General features: G+C 32.7%; 1 pseudogene; it reads right to left on the reverse strand.

Annotated features, from left to right (window-relative positions):
• Positions 1–1,280: 1,280 nt before the first annotated feature.
• LOC130053498 (uncharacterized) lies at positions 1,281–18,128 on the reverse strand (annotated as a pseudogene).
• Between the last annotated feature and the right edge of the window lie 59 nt (positions 18,129–18,187).

Below are 18,187 nucleotides of genomic sequence, written 5' to 3' on the forward strand. Positions count from 1 at the left end.
GAAAACTTAATCAAAAACGTATAATTTGTTGACACTCTACATGACCATTCCTCACAATAAATTAAATGTTGAGATTGATCATTGTTCGTTATCTTCATCTTTCATGCTATACTTTTTGACATCATTGCCGTTTGCTTCCTCAAAAATGTAAAAAAGGAAATATTCATAACTAGTAATCACAGCCATCCAAAAATTATTTCGTTAAACACCACTCCGATTCCACGCACAGCTACTACGAAGTTGAAATCAGAAATATGTTGGAGTTCTTCATTGACAACATTGTCATATTGAAAGGTGAAGATAACGAATAGTGGTCAATCTCATAACTCCTATAAGCAATACAAAATATATAGTTGGGAAAACACGGACCCCTGGATACACCAAAGGTGGGATCAGGTGTATCATGTCTTCCAACGCTCTGTTGGAATTTCTATGGGCACGAATTGTGTTCATTTGTTGGCTGACCTATTTTCATATTCTTGTGAAACAGACTTTATTCAGAACCTTTTGCATCAGAAGAAAAAGTATCTCGCTGTTACTTTCAATTCGACAAATATATATATATATATATATATATATATATATATATATATATATATCTCGATGACGTTGTGTCTAATAACAATAATCTTTTTCATTCAGATGCCGATTCGATAGATCCCAGTGAAATCGAAATAAAAGACATCATAGAGTATTTCACTTCTGCTTTTTGTTAATTTTATTCAAAATAGATATTAACAGCAACCTAACAACGTTATGGAAAACGGGACGATTTCAGCTTCTCCATCGTCAACTTCACATATTTATTTAACAATATTCCATTATCAGCAGCATATGATGTTTATATCTCTCAAGTGATTTGATACGCTATATCCTGTTCTGCGTATGATCAGTTTTTAAATCGAGGCAGGCTCTTGTCAAACAAGATGATGGTGCAGGGGTTCCAACAGTCTCGTTTAAAGTTAGCATTTCGCAAATTCTATGGTCTTTATAACGATCTAGTTTGGCAATACAATCTGCCATAGGGTCACATGCTGTCTGACTTTTCCAGACCGTTTATTAGGCCGTTCTTAGCATGATACAATGATTGTAACTACGGATACCTCCGTTTACCTGACCAAGGCATATGACCCATGGCGGTTGAGACAGATAAAAGTGAGGGTTTATCTACGATAAAATAGGAATGATATAAAGAATCGATGACACATTGCTAACATGTTTATTGATCATTCTGACGGATTGTCTCTAATGCTATGGTCGGATCATCATGTATGCTCTTATCAATGCTTCGTAGTTCTTCCCGAATTTAAACCAATTAGGTATTGCCCACCGACCGCAGCGGAGTTAGCATACTGTCCATTCAAGTGGGAATAATAAAAAGCGTTGTACCACCACGCTCCTTTCTCAATCGTTGCACAATTTCCTTGAGATTTGTCGTTATCTTCATCTTTTGTTGTATACTTCATCCCATTGTGGTAGCTTAAACTGTCCCCTAATATGAAAATAGTGATAAATACAATATTGCTTTCAGTAAATATAAAGCATAGGAAAACATGCAATGTTGCCTTCAGTAAGTATAAAGCATAATAACAAATGCAATATTGTTTTCAGGGAACATCAAGAATGAATTGGTATCTCTGTAGTAATACATTTCAAAGAAAGAAAAGATAACAGATATTTTTAAAATCGAAAAAGAAAAACAAAGCATGAAAAATAAAGCAAAAATAAACAACAAACAAAATGCCCTCTCGTTTCCTCCTTGTCCTCTTGACCTTATTTTGAACGGCCAGTCTGAGGTTGTCTTTATACATGGATTTAGAAGTATCAAGGCTTATGAATGAGAAATGACACTGCAGCGTTATATGAAAGAATTCAAAGAATTAAATCAAAGTATACGATGAAGTAAAGTTAAATTATTGAGAACCCTCGCATTTCAGATAATCCAAACAGCTTTGCATAGATACAGACTTACGGCTGGTTATGGTGACAAGATTCTCGACGTTACATAAAATATAAACAGAGCAATGGTTGCATTTGGTTTGAAGTTCTAACTTGTATTACAACTTGATATACTCGTTGATTGATTGTTTAGTTGTATTCATTGAATTGCTGAATTTTGTAGAGGATTGGACAACAGTTAAACGGGACCTTGGGGTCAGCTATTGGCGCCGATATCACGAAATTTCCAAATTGATGCAACACCTCAGTAAGTTGTGTATCTGTAAATAGTTAGCGTTTAACGTAATTTGACACGTGTGTAAAATATAGTTGTGTGTACTGTTTTGCTACAATGAATTAAACTCAGGTGTGTATCGACTGGTATGTGGGAAATTTCTTATATCAGTAGCCTTTATTTTGTTGTCTGTATGAATTTCTGTTAGACGAACTTCCATTATGGCAGAGGCTTTGAAAGAGATTATTGACTATGGAGTATCGTTAGGTTACAAGGAGGATACTCTTAGAGAATTTATTAAAGCTCAGCAGGATATTCAACGCGAAGAGCGACAGGCAGAAAGGGAAGGAGTGAGAGAAGAGTTAAAATATTCGCAAACGAGAGAGAAACAGGATAAAGATATGCAGCTGAAGCAACTGGTCCATCAACAACCAATGGAAATACTTCACCAGAAAGAGAAACTTAAAGCCGCGGGTATCGCATCTTCGCTAGCCAAGGGTGACGATACACGGTGTTACTCTTTCACCCTTGGCAGATATAGCCGCCGAAATGAAAACTTTAAGTGGCGCCATCTGACGTCCTAAAATAGTTACGTCCCTTGAATCTATAAATTCTTCCTCCAATGAAAATCGCTGTAACATAAGTATGCGAAAACTTCCGTCAGAAAGAATGGCTGCCTCCATAGGTCAACAAACTAATGCCATTTGTGATCGATTTAAAATCCAATCGCTAACAGAAAAACAATACAAAACTATAACGGCTATAGAAAATGGAAAAGACGTGTTTACGAGCACCAAAACCGGTAGTGGAAAATCGCTAAGCTACGAATACCTCCCAGTCCTGCACCCAGGAAAATGCGTGTTGATCATAGCCCCTCTGATTAGTATTATGAAAGAGCAGTGCGAAAAATTGCAAAATCTGGGCTTTAAGGCGTCATACATTGGAAAAGACTTACAAGATACAGATTCACTTGAACAGGGCTTGTATGATTTTGTGCTTGGAAGCCCTGAGGTCATCCTCAATAACAGCAAGTGGAGAACTATGTTGAAGTCGGACATCTACCAGATTAATTTGCAGTTAATAGCAGTTGATGAAGCTCATACGGTTACACAATGGTATGTTTATTAAGCTAGAATTAATTTACTTTTTCTTAATGATGTATGATACTGAAATTGATCAAAATATATCCCCCACCCCATTTTTTTTTTATTGAAAGAACTTAATATATATTTCTAGTGATTTTAAATTATCGTTTACACCCTCCTAAATACAGTATGTGTGAATATTATCTATATAGAAAGTTGTTTACATTTGGAAATAGACAAGTGGGCAATTACTTTGAAATGTAATGCATATGGAATTTTACAATTACAAGTATCACCATTTTTCAATTAGAAATGTAATTAATTAAATCATAACTACTTTGCTAGATAATGAATTAGTAAATACAGAACACATTACAATGAACATAAATTACAGTGGAATTTCAAGAGTACAATTTATTTGCAGGCAACTTTTTTTAAAAGTCAGATTGAAAGTAAATACATGTATATAATTACAGGTTATCATTTTACATGTCAGCTGTATTTAGATTTTTCGAAAAGGACGGTTCTGGTCTAAAAACTTTGCCAGACATACTTTATTTTTAATGAGCATGATCAGAGCTATGTGGAATGTACAGCTGACACTTACTTATACTTGTGGTTATGTTTGGAACTACATGCATCTGATTTCCTTATTTAAATTCACTTTTACCCTGTTTGCCTAGCTTTCTTGAAATGATTATATTTATTATTGACAGTTTATTTCCAAAAAATTACAATAAATAAATCAATAGGAGCATTTGTCAATCAACATTGAATAAACTCACACACGGAGTACGAAGTCTGTGATTTCAAGAATGTATTTAAATTTTACAAAATCATATTTAATATGAAATAAAACATTATTGAAAAGTAATGGTCATTACTGGCATTTGAATGAAAGTAATGCATTGTATTTTGAATCATTGCAATTACTTTTAACTGATATATGGGTCCATTATACCTTATTACTTTAAAAAATGCATAGATAACAATGCATAACCAGGTATGTTTGTAAATTCAATGTTCTTGTTCTTTTTCTGTGTTTTAGGGGAGAAGGAGAAAAGGAAGAGGGGCCCTTCAGAGAGGCATTTGCTCACATTGGAGAATTGAGATCACTGTGCCCTAAAGCATATTTACTTGCCCTTACTGCAACATCTGGACCAAGTCAACGAAGGAAAATTATGAAATTGTTATGTTTTAGTGCAAACTCTGAAGTTATATTAGATTCACCAGATCAAGAAAATATTAAGTTAACATCATTGTGTATTCCAAATTCAGATAATTTAGAAAAAGTATTCCATTGGTTGATTGATATATTGAAGACCCAAGAGGCAAACGCTGAGCGACACATTATTTTTTGTGAAAGTATTGCAGATGTTTCCAAGATCTACACAACATTTGTTAAATATTTTGGCAATGACTGTCAACATTTTGAAATGTTTCATAGTAAAACAGATGATAAAGTGAAAGAAATCATTTCGAAGGACATGAACGTAGATGGTAATATCCGGGTGCTGATCTGTACAAATGCGGCTGGCATGGGGGTGAATTTTCATAATGTACACCATGTTATCTTTTACAAACTACCTAGGAAATTGGATACATTTGTTCAGCAGATGGGGAGAGTAGGACGTGATGGACAGTTCTCAGATGAACTGATATTGTATAAAACAAATGAAACTCACCTTAAAAAAGTGGAAATTGAGCTGGTACATTTGGCTAAAGATGACAGTAAATGTTGACATGAAATCCTTTGTGAAGCCTATCTATTACCTAGCAAGAAAATATTACCATTACACGATTGCTGTGATGTCTGTGAAAATAAGTGTGAGTGTAAAGGTGATCTTTGTCCTCGAACACATGAAGGTGTAAGGATAAAAAATGAAGACAATTCATCATCAGACCTTGAGGATGAAATGACAAGATTTGTTAATGACAGAGAGAAACAACTAATTCATGATAAACTACTGTTCTATAAATCACAAATGTCCACTGCTGATTGTATTGTGAAATTTGAAGTACTACATGGACTGACAAATGAAGTTATTCAAAAGATAGTAACAAACAGTAATTCAATATTTACACCTGATGATGTAATGAGTAAATATCCAATTTGGTCAATGGATACTGCTACTGCCGTTAGTGAAATTATTTCCGATGTTGTTGGTGATTTGGATATGTATAATTTAGCCGAAGACTCTGAAGTAGAGTCTGATTGATGTATTAAATAAATATGCATATTAAATAATTGTTGAATTTTATATTTCACCTTTAACCCTTTACATGACAAAGGACGAATCCATGAAATCTACAATCATTCCTATAATACTGCACAAAAACTGAAAGCCTTTTAAAATATAAAATGTAGTTTCCTTTTTGTATGCTAATCTGCCCAGTTATTGTTTACAGAGGTGTGATCAAGTCATGTAAAGGGTTATTAAGGACGAAAACAGTCTACACTGAAATGTCAATTGATTTCATGCATACTGTGGTATTTGAGTCTTGGCTTATTTTCACCCATTCACAATAAACATTTCCAGCCAGTTTTAAATATATTCAAAATCAAATTTCTCCATATTAAACATATGTACTAGTTTGGAATTCCCCCTTTTTATAATTTGTTCTTTGAGTGTGGTCAAAAAGGGTGAAAGTAAAACCGAGGCAAAAAGTTTCCCGTCAACTCTACAGTACTACATTGGCAAAGATTTAACAAAAAATACTGCATCATGAACATTACAGGGCTCTTAAAATTTGGATTGCTTGTTCCCACTTCAAAATGCTTTGCACACACTTTTTTCCTTTAGGATCATGTCAATAATTCCAAATTGATGGATAATAAACTCAGAAAATCCAAAATGTCCCGAATGCTTGTCCAAATTTCCTTAAAATATTGTTACTTTAATTTCCTAATTCTAATTTTATATTTTTAATATCTTTAGTGCCAGAACCCTGCTTTGTTTTGTTAAAAAATAAATCACAATCTAATTAGATTATTTTTTTTACATTTACTGTATGATTTCAACATATAAAGCATTTTCTGATTCAAAATGTCTAGGTACATCAAATTTAATGGATTTGCTCCTTCATAATCTTTCTATACAAGCTCATATGATAATGCTTCTTTTTGGCTTTGAGTCCATTTTATGCAAGTCTACAACTTTAACCCTTGAGAATAAGTCCTGAAAGGAAGAAAAGGCGTTGAATTGCCTTTCAGGCAAATAGTCAAATATTTCAGCTTTCTTCAATTCATCAATCATCAATTCTACATCGATCGTTTTTGATGTCTCAGTCCGCGATGTCCCTTTAGGCTTCATTTTGACCTCTTGCATCATATTGCACTTGATTTGATCTTGGATCTGAAGTGATAGGGCTGCCTTTCTTGCACTTTCATAAGTAACATTTGATCCTTGTGTGCGCACTTTTTCTTTTAATCTGTGGACCATGATTTCGACCAAATTGTCGTTTGGTATGTTGTGTCTGTTGCCACCAGAAAGATTTGCTGTACAGTTCCACTTATATTCATAAGCATCTCTGGGACTCAGTATGCAATGGTAATAGGCTAAGAAGCGAAACAACCAGATCTGATATTTTGTGTGATGAGTTACACCTGAAAGTAGCATTTGGAACTTGGCGTTGGCCATTATCCTGTCACCATCACCCATACAATATCCATCATTGGTGTCTTTCAGCAATAGCAAACATTTCATCAATGAAGCTCTGTATAGACCAATCCGATCAGGTTTCTCCTCTCCTGCATCATTCTCACTAAAATCCCACAAATGTTTCTCTTTCAGGTGTCTCTTTAGGTGACCTACTTTTTTATATTCCTTTCCACAAGAGATACAGATGTATTTCTGTAATTCATGGTCAAACATGTCTCGGATTTGTTGACTTTTGACATCTAGTTCTTGAACTTTCTCTGACAATCGACCACAATCTACCAAAATATGGAAAACAACCCATGTGAAAAGATTTTAAATGCTTAGAATATGTGGTACATAAATATAAACTACAACATGTACATGTTAAAATGCTCATAATTATCTTACAGTATTTCACATCAATCTGGTCAAGGATTGCTTTATCTTCTAAGTAATATCTTACCATCACTAAGGTTTACATATCTATCAAGTATATCCTTGGCAATCTGACGAATAAACTTGAACTTGTCTTCTGCAGATTGGGTCTCAAAAATCTCTTGTTTTCGGTTCGGTTCAGAATCCAAGTTCTCCATGTCCAGAAGATGTAGGCATGATCCTGCGGTGAAAGCATCCAAGCAGTCCATCAGAAATGCATAGTGAACTCTAATATAAATCAAAAATCAGTAAATCTAAAAAAAAAAAAAATAGAAATGTCTCAGTGAGCAGGCAAGGCACACCCACCAACCCACTTTTCCTGGTGTTCCTAGAAACCTCACCAAGCACACTAGCATTTTTTTTTTCAAGCAGAGTGGTCCTTTGTGAAATATTTTTCCCTTCTTTAATTTCAACATGCATAATTATAATGATAATTTTGCACACACTTAAAAAAAACATTGTTTATTATTCATCAAATTATAGTTGGTATTGCTACTGATAGGGTCAGTTTGTATGGTTTTTATGTCTTTTTTAAATTTAAAGTATCAGTGTGTTGAAAAGAATCTAATAAGTAATGCACTTCTAGCTATTAGCTTATTTCCATGTCGATGTACACGAAATTAATACAAAATTATTGATACCTGTACTTCTGAATGACTTCATCGCCACCATGGACATCTATTCTGTGAACAACATTTCGCAGCTGACTTAAAGTTCCTACTTCCCCAGCAGAAGTCAACTTGTAAAATTGCTGATACACGAGTTGAAATGTTACAAAAATGAGTAAGATGATGCAGTTATTGTTCAGAAATATTTTTAATAATTGAATTGGTTACTCAAATTTACTTTTGCATAAACATTACAAGAGGTATGGATAAATTATAGACAATGAACAAGTTAATATATATATATATATATATATATATATATATATATATATATATATATGGTTTTAAGTAGAAAAAAAGCATATAATGAAGTTTTATAGACCTTAAATAACTGTTTTTACTGTATATAGCACCTTTCAAAATGTTAGTGATCAGATGAGAATAAAAATTAGTAACAACATTGAACATAGATAAACAAATCAAAGATACTTAATTTGGGATTACTTTATGATTATAATTGTAAATTCATTCAAAGCATGTTTGCTATAATTGTGTTTTACTACATGGCAACCTTTGAAAAGGTTAGTGATCAGAAAAAAATAAAAGTTAGTTGCAACATTTGAACATATAAACAACTAAAAGATCCTAATATGGGATTTGGGACATCTCCATTATGTGACATACTTCCTTTCCATTTAATCTTGGGTGATTTAAAAAAAAATTGAAAGTTGCTTGTAGTTGATACATTTTTCAGTTGTATAGATATGCAATATCCCATTCCCCTTTCAATAAATGCTCTAAAATGCAACATTCAATAATTGAACATTTTGAAACATAACAGATAAAGAAATACTCCATATCCTCAAGACTAAGTCAGGGCTGTGACTGAATTCCTCACAAATCAGAGGAAAACTGGTCAAAAATGAAGAAAAACACCTAACCTACCGGTAAAAATATCACTTTCTGTCACTTTAGATCAAACCCAGAGTGTTTTATTTTCTTGAAAATTGAGCCAATCAAAAGATTTCAACTTTAAAGAGGAAAAAATCACACCACCGTTAAGTAGTTGTGAATACTAGAAGCTAGAACCGTAATTATTCCAGGCTTGGGTGGTAAGAACCCCAGGTTTTAACCGTCCCTGTCAATACTCCCAAAGTGGTCAATATCGGTCATTTCAGATTCTAACTTTCCATTTTCCTATTGTTTTGCAAATTTCTTGTAAAGATAATATAAATTATTTCAATATTAAATTACAAATTTTAGAAATTAATATGCAAATCTGGTATTGTTTAATTTCTGATTGTGTAATTTATAATACATGTATATATAGAGGGAGAAAATACAATTATGGTCTTTTTCAAAATTTTCAATTACAAGAAAATAGCAGTTATGCTATCAAAAGTCAGGTACTGGGCTTCAAGATTTAAAGACTACCAGTAATTATTGGCTATTATTGTTATCAAAACACCTACATGTATCTTAAAAGCTACAGACCACCCTTTCTGCAGATGTCACTCCACATGAGATCTATTGTTAAAGTTTGATTGACAGGCGGCCTACCATTGATCACAGTAAAATTGGGGGGGGGGGAGTGTTAACTTAAAATTCAGTGTTTAAGAATAACAAGTAACAGTAACTGGACATTGAATAAACACAGCGATTTAGTATGAATTGGGGACAGTGCTCTAGAGAAACAATGTATTGCAATGCACAGAGCAGGAAATTTACCTGACCACAGGAAACAAGAGTTCACAGATGTGTTAATTCATACTCTGTGACCAGAGATGACCAGTGTGCATGTTAATATTATGAAAATATAACCAACATATCCCCTCAAATGTTTATTTAACAGTTAAAATGAAGATTTGAAACAACAGGTAGTTCTTGTTAAACTGAGAAATTTTAACAGAAATAAAAAAAAAAACTTGTCTATATATATTATAAACTGATAGTGCATGTTATGAGTTACAGTAATTACCATAATGGCCACTTAAACATTTATAATAACCAATAACACAGACTATAATGACTAAACAGTTTTCAATCAACCTGTATTAACCAGCTTTAACCAGTATTGATCACTAGCCCTGTCAATACTCATATTGACCACTTTTTTGCCAACCCTGAATTATTCTGATGAAAGAAACTTACACTTTTTTGTTTTGACCAATGGAACTAAAATCAAGATATCTAGAAAAAAAATCTTAACTCAAGAAATTGATGTGGAATTTCTCTTCTTAAGTATGGTTCCACGTAAAAATCAGGCAAAATCGCATTTTCGTGGTAAATCCATGTTCACGAAATGAACCCAAACTTAGCATACTAACTCACAGTAATATGTTTAGCAAATTTACAAAGTAGTTTTGATTTATTTCGCCTTGTTCCAAAATTATGGACAGATAATTATGAACATGGAGAATTCACGCTTAGTGCAAATCTATACAAAACACTACTTGTAATCCCTTTGAAATCTAAAAACAGCAAAGCGGGTATGAAAATATATCATTATATAACATTAAACAAATAAAAAAGGCATGCTCTGAAATAAATATTTTTTTTGAAAGTTTCAATATAACATTTTAAAACCTTTCTGAATGTTTCGATTTTAATGCAATTTCGGTTATCGTTCTTGAATTTAACTTCGATGATCGCTAGGGGCGCTGCGTTGTCAACACGCTAAGTGCGCGGAATATGGCGGATCCAAAACTGAATGCCGTGTAGGACAATATTCCGACAGAGTGTGATCTACCCTCAAGCCTTATCTACAGGAAACGAATATATTTACCTTCGGAGAGTGTCAGAAATACATTGATGCATATGGCGTCACTGAAGATAGAGCGTGTGTGAAGCAGCCGACAACGAAGACCGAGCAACATATCTTATATGACATGTCACCAAGTCGGCACATTCTGGTAATTTCAAATGGTGTGATTTACATATTTAATAAGTCAAAATTCGCAATATTTATTATTACTAGCATAAAAATCATAACGATTGTTGTCTTATACAATGTAGCATTGTATGAGACGACTGTGTACAGATGACACCCACTCCCTTGTTTCAAAGTCTCATACTTTCAACAGTTACGCTATGACATGTTTTAGGCCTAATCGACGGCATGTTTCATTTGTAATGGTCTGCAATAATAGCAGACATCTACGTATCCTCCACACAAACGCTTCCTGTCTCAGATAGAAATGTAGATTATGCCTAACTGAGGATTAGTAGGAGTAGGTATAATCTCTAAAGATTGTGGTTTTATGTACTACATGTAGATTTCAGTCAAATTTGCATATAAAAATGCTAGACATAATATGACTTTGTGAGATGCAAATGTTTAGTATATAATATAATTCTTACTTATTCAAAACACAGATAGCTTAGTGGTTAGGTAACTGGATTAGCATGCTGGAAGTACCAGGTTCAAATCTCAGATTTGATGGGATTTTTTTCTTCAATTAATTTTATATACACATCATTTTTTTTCCTTCAAGGTATTCTATATAAACACACACAATTTTTTAAATATTATTTCATATGCACAAAATCATTTGTTTTAGTGGTCACCATCCAACTCTTGACAAATCAGAATTCATATTTTAAAAATATATGCATACTATTAGACATATCAAAGAAAATATGTAGGGTCTGTAGTTTTTAAAGAATTCCATTTTATTGTCAAACAATTCATAATGTTAATTATAAATCTTCATATCAATCAATAAGACTAAGTTGAGTCTTCTTGACATTTTTCTATTATATTACTATTTAAAGTCTGCCTCAATTTGATATGGTCATGGGGACTGGTCAATGCATGGGTTCTTGAATGTATATTTCTAATAATGATATATAAATATAACAAAGATCAAGTTATTTAGCTAATGTATATTTCTTTAAAGTTTTCATACCAGCATCATGGAGTGTCATTACCATCACTACACGCATTGGAAACCTCTGTGGTAAATACATAACTGTAAATACATATGTAAACACATATGTACCAATGAATCTACAGTGTAAATGTTTTATAAACCTCAAACTTGGTAGAGCAGTATTATATAAATAATCCTGATATACAAGCACTATATGACCCCGTCTGATAATGAGGTTAGAGTCAACCCCCCCCCCCATTATAGGAAAATATTGGTTACTCAGAAACCAGACTCAAAACCTGATACAGCTGTTGCCCTGACTAGTATCTGAACCTACTTGTCACTGATTTAGAATATTTGCAACACCTTCTCAATGTCATATACAAGTTTCTTTAAGCATTTCTTGTTTTCAAAAGTTTTATATGCTGTTTTAGTATTTTTATTCTTTCTAACTACATGTATAATTTAAATATCAATGTGTACTATGATTAATAGGCTCTGAGGTGTGTACTTTAATTGAAAGTTTTATGATATAAAATGTTCAAACTTTCTCAAAAACTAAAGAAATATATATTATATATTGAGGAGAGAAAAATAAGTAATTTCTTGTGTCCTGAAAATCAGTGTCTATCTTATTGTATTATAGGTATCTGCAAAACCCAAGGACATACTTAAAGTGGTGACAGGAGGAAAATCAATCAAACCAAGTGAAAGTACAAGACAATATTACAAAAGGAAAGCAGAGGAGTCCATAAATTCAATGTTGAACACCAAGACAGTCTAAAAAATTGAATCCAAACAAAATATCAAAACTTTATGAAGAAATAAACGACAAATTGTCAAATAAACATGAAAGCATTCTTATATGGTGTTTATTCAAATTATTTCAATTGAAATTCCTAATGTACCTAAATTCGAAAGGGAAACAACTTATGATAGAATTAAACACCAATGGGTTGAACTGTGTAATGAAGTTGTGTTGACATGCAAAAATACATGTATAGTGTGATGCATCATAGAATAGCGCAAATGGTCTATTTTATGCAATTTTTGGGCTCTTCACCCACCCCTTTCTAGATGGAGAAGGTACAGACATGAGTCACAACCCCTCCATTCCCACCCTTATATTTTTTTCTGGATCTGCCTCTTCTTTGTAAATATGTTCGTAACAAATATATGTCTGTGCTCATTTGTTCCTTTATCATGTTTATGCCTTGTTTGGACTTACACTTTTAAAAAAGTATGATTTTGAAATAAAGATTTTAAGCTTCAAAGAACTCTTCCGTGTACATTTATCAGTATACAGTTTATAAAGGATCTAAATTTACAAGTTGCAACTGTTAAAAGATCTTATAGATAATGGAATGTATTGATGAAATAATTAAGAATTCATTTTCAATTCACTTTACAGACACTAATATCTACATGGATTATGTAAAACACAGTTGTTTTGTCATCTGAAAGCAACCTGTAATCAGACTTGGTAAAAGATAGTGCCATAAACATGATGAATGAGTCAGCTTACATTTTTTAAACTACATAATTCAATTTTAAAACAATCCCATTTCTACATTACATGTATTTTCATAAAATGATATAAAGTCAATATAAACTGTCCAAATTTTACAATATTAATGACACAAATGTCTTCAGTTTCTGTTCTCATTTTTATTTTTCCTGAACAACCATATATATATTATACTACTGTAAAAATGTACATTTTCACTAAAAGTTTTTGTTCCAATAGGATTCATATGGAAATCAAATGCTAAAAAGTTCATTTAAAATTTGAGCCATATCATGTTTCTAGAGTTGTTAGCCAAAGTTTTAAATGTCCAGATGCTTTGTAATAAATGTTTTAAATTTCATATTACATAGAGCAAAAATGAATTCAAAATGATTTTTCAAATAAAAGATATTTTCAATGAATTATTTAGGGTAAAACACAAAAGTTGATAATTATATCTTTATTTTATCATAAAGGATTCCCTTGAACATGTTGAATGTATTTTCAGTTTTGCTTTTCTGAAGATATACGTTTTAAAAGAGCATGGGCATTCATTCTCTTTATACTCGGGACTATAATGCCAATCTATTGTCATTCGAGCAACCTACAACGTACGTCGTTGACCAGCCTCACAAGAGTTGTTGATAGGTGAATTTCAAAATGAAAAATAATTGCCAACCAAGCATGTCTTCTTTAATCTGTTAATTACCCACCCACTCCAAACTATCCAGCCAAATATACTTGCAAGTTAAACTCGCCATTCAGTGCAAAATATCCTATAAAGGCCGGTCTAATAAGTTGTTTACAATAACCTGAGGAAATCTGAAAGAAATGGGTTAATAATAAACGGACTTTCGATCCCGACCCAAAATGTTATGCATCGTTTCTCGCATTTACATCCATAGACATATCATTATGGTATGTAAACACATAAAGAAAATCATTTTAGATATTAATAAATATGATAATTAATAGAACATGACAAAAAAGTGTACTTGTTGAATAGTTTGTAAGTAGAAGAAAACTTAAAAACATGAAAATATATTATTTTCCCGCCATTTTTCACAATCTTCATATATTTTTTTCCGAGTACAGTAAAAACTTTCAAAAAAAATATTGATTAAAAATTATTCAATAGCATGTACTTTATCCGTCTAATTATAACACTTCTTTGAAAGTGTTTGCTGTTTCGAGAAAAATGGTCTTAAAGTTGGAATGTTTTTCCGTTAGAAAAACCTTTCGTTAACTACAGCAACGGTTACCATGGTAACACATAACAAATACTCACTGTGACAACAGAAATTCGTAAACAGTAGCCTTTTTCTTCATTTTATATAAGCCATTTGAAAATGTATGATCTTTTCATTTAGCAAAACCTTTAAGAATATATAGCATTTTTATGACTCAATTTTGGTCAAAACATGGGTATTCTATTTTTAGTAACACAGCTCTGTGAAGGTGCGTCATATGAAAAAAATATTATCACCGAATGATTTCCTATAAACAATGTTACTATATATATAAGTATCGGCTCATTCCCTGACGGTCGACTTATCACCCTCTGCCTGATTTTTACATGGAACCATACTTAAAAACAGTTAAAACCAGAGGGGTCCCTAAGATGACACAGACTACCAAATCTTCCATGTGTAAGGTCAATAAAATAAATGATTATGGAGTTAATTAGATCAAATTTTTAATACACAAATATGACATGGTAAACTGTGAGACCTAATAGACCATGAAACTCAACGAAACAGAAATAAAATACCTATAACTCCATCTACAGCAACAAACATAACTATTCAGCTATTACCAAACACAGATTCATCATACGATGCAACCCTTCTGGTCTGTGAATAACACCTGCTAGCTGATCAAACTTGGACCTGCCAATCAGCATTGCTAACTGAGCACTGTAGGCTCGTTCGTTTGTCAACACATCGCCCCCGAATACCTTCTTCTTGATAACCTTGGGGTTTTCTTCCTGAGTGTGTGCAATATATTTTGCATGGATGTGTTCTAGAATTGGTATCATGTCCTCGCTCTTATTCTCACTTTTGTCCAATAAATCCAGAACCACAAAGTCAGACTTTCTAGACATTTCATCAAGATGAGGGTGATGAATAACATCTGGCAGGTATGGAGGATACTTTTTGAAACATTCTACATACTTGACAATTATTTTCATAATATGAAATAGACAATTCTCCTCTAAAAACTCTCACTCAGAACGACTTGGAACAAAAACACCATTATTAACAGCACTGATGGATACAGATGGGGACTGATTACTTAAACCATTGTCAGTAATACGCTTCTGTAAACCTATCATTAAGAACCAATGCAAACTCTTTTTCTGTTTTTCTTTGCTCATGTTTGATGGGCTTTTAGAAATGTCAAAATTATCCCCGATTATATCTGAAGTGTTCAGATCATCAGTACCTAACGTTTCCAGTGCTTTATTTTCATTGATGACTTTCGAGTTGATGTGCTCAGTCTAGTACTCTGCTAGATCTACCTTCTTCTTAGTTGCTGCTGAGGAGGACACACTGAGTCCCATTTTTTGGAACAAGGAAATGCACTGTAACAAGAATCTGATCAATAAAATGTGCTTTAATATTACAATTACTACTATCATGAACCACAGAATGTGAAATTTTAAAATGTATAACGATATCAAACACTGCATGGCACACCTGTGATCTTGACATTCTACTTGATATACATGTATGCTAATCATGTGGAAGTTGATGGTCATTAGGGGCAATATCAAAGTCTGATAAAAATCTAAATTCAAATAGCTAAGGGGATGGAGGATAAAAACGCCCGTAAGTTTCTGTTATCCAACAGCGATTACACTTTTAATAGTGGAAAAATAAAAAAAAAAAAACAATTGTTGAAAACCACATGGTAATATTACATTTTAATGACCATTAAATAGTTTGAATTAACACTTGCATTTGTGAATAACCAGTAGAAAAAGTATACAGACTGTTACCTGTATTTATACTCTTGTATGTTTTTTTTTTTCATTCAGTTTCTGCATTTATCATATTTAGATTTTGGGGGAAGGGGGGGGGGGTGGTTAGAGAAAACTATGTAAATTTAGTTTTTGTCAGACATTGAACTTTTGATCTCGTCCCTTTTAAAAGTGAGTACATTCAATTAAATGTTGACATCTGAACAAACAATAGATTGATTGAATATTGTTTAACGTCCCTCTCGAGAATTATTTCACTCATAGGGAGACGTCACCACTGCCGGTGAAAGGCTGCAAAATTTATGCCTATGCTCGGCGCTTATGGTCATTGAACTTGAAGGGATCTTTATCGTGCCACACCTGCTGTGACACAAACAACGGAAATAGATGCTTGTTTTGATAAGGAGTATATAGTACATATCAAAACAGGAACAGAGACAAAACACTATTATCTAGCTGCAAGTTCTAAATATCTATAACAAAATTCCAGTTCCAAATTATCCTTTCTAGATAAATAAGTAAATTATTTTGAAAAATTCAGATCATACGGGATTCATTTTTAAATTTTACCTCATCTGTTGTCCCACTGTGATCCAAAATCTGAGCAACAATGTGATGTAGTGCAGACATATGCATATTGTTGTTTCTCGAAATAATGGCTGTGGTTACTGCTATTCCAAACGTGGGAATCTTTGAGACAATGCGACAGAGTTTTGTATAATATGGGAGCATGTAACTGTATCTCAAAATTTGAAATTAGATAAGTTGTCACACTTTGTACTTCTTAAGCAGCAAATTTACTTTTTGGATACCAACTTTGTAAAGTCTTTTTTATTTCACTGATAACGCAGCTAATGAATTCCTCTTTCAGAAAAGAGTTATATGCTATCATTGCTATCTTTCGTTTAAGCTGTCCATTAGATATGGCTTTGACAACTCGTTTCAGTTCAGCACAAGTCTAGATTTGATCTGTTTTCCAGTGTTGAACAACACCTACAAATGTATGCAAGTTGAATTTTAAAACAGCCATATGATATACAAATTGTTACACATGTATATCAATCATACGATAACCAAACAAGAATGAACCATCAATTATTTTCATTAAAAGGCATCAGATGCTCAGAATCTTAGAATAACAGTAACTGGCAGTCATTTCTTGCATATATATATATACTACTAGACAGTAGTAATGCATTTAAATCATTAAATAATGTGCAGCATTTCAATAAGAGAAACACCTAATAACCCATACTCAAAAGATTTATCAAAGTTTGAAACTACATTGAACTTTACATCATTAAACTTATTTAATACATATCTATTTCTACTTATTAATGACTTACACAAAATTACACATTCACCTTAATTTTACTGGGTGTAAAAAGTTTAATACATGGCTTTCGCTTGGGTTTATCTGGAGTCTTTGCAGAAACTGTTAAATTAAATTAAAATTTGTATTATCATCCAGGTAAGCATGTTCAATATTTTCATCAACTCCAAACCAACTGAATAATTCCAAATTCTAAGAACATATAAAATATATTGTATTTACTTTCAACATGTTGAAATTGTTTATATAACAAACAAACAAATAACAATGTATATTGACAAAATTAATGTGCATTACTACTTAATAGTTAAATCATGCTGTCATATTATTGTGAAATGATTATATTCACCTGATTTACTTTTCTTTATTTTCCTTGGAGTTAGTGACAGTCCAACTCCCTGCCTAATTCTCTTTGACTCCAAGTTGGAATCATCTGTGATCACATTCTCTATCGATGGCTGCGTGTTCCCATTTTTCGATGATAACTCCATCGTGGTAGCTGTCGCACTTACATTGCCCAACGTCAGATTTTGACGAAACGATTTAATTA

The sequence above is a fragment of the Ostrea edulis genome, chromosome 3, assembly GCF_947568905.1.
Source record: "Ostrea edulis chromosome 3, xbOstEdul1.1, whole genome shotgun sequence".
NCBI lineage: Eukaryota > Metazoa > Mollusca > Bivalvia > Ostreida > Ostreidae > Ostrea > Ostrea edulis.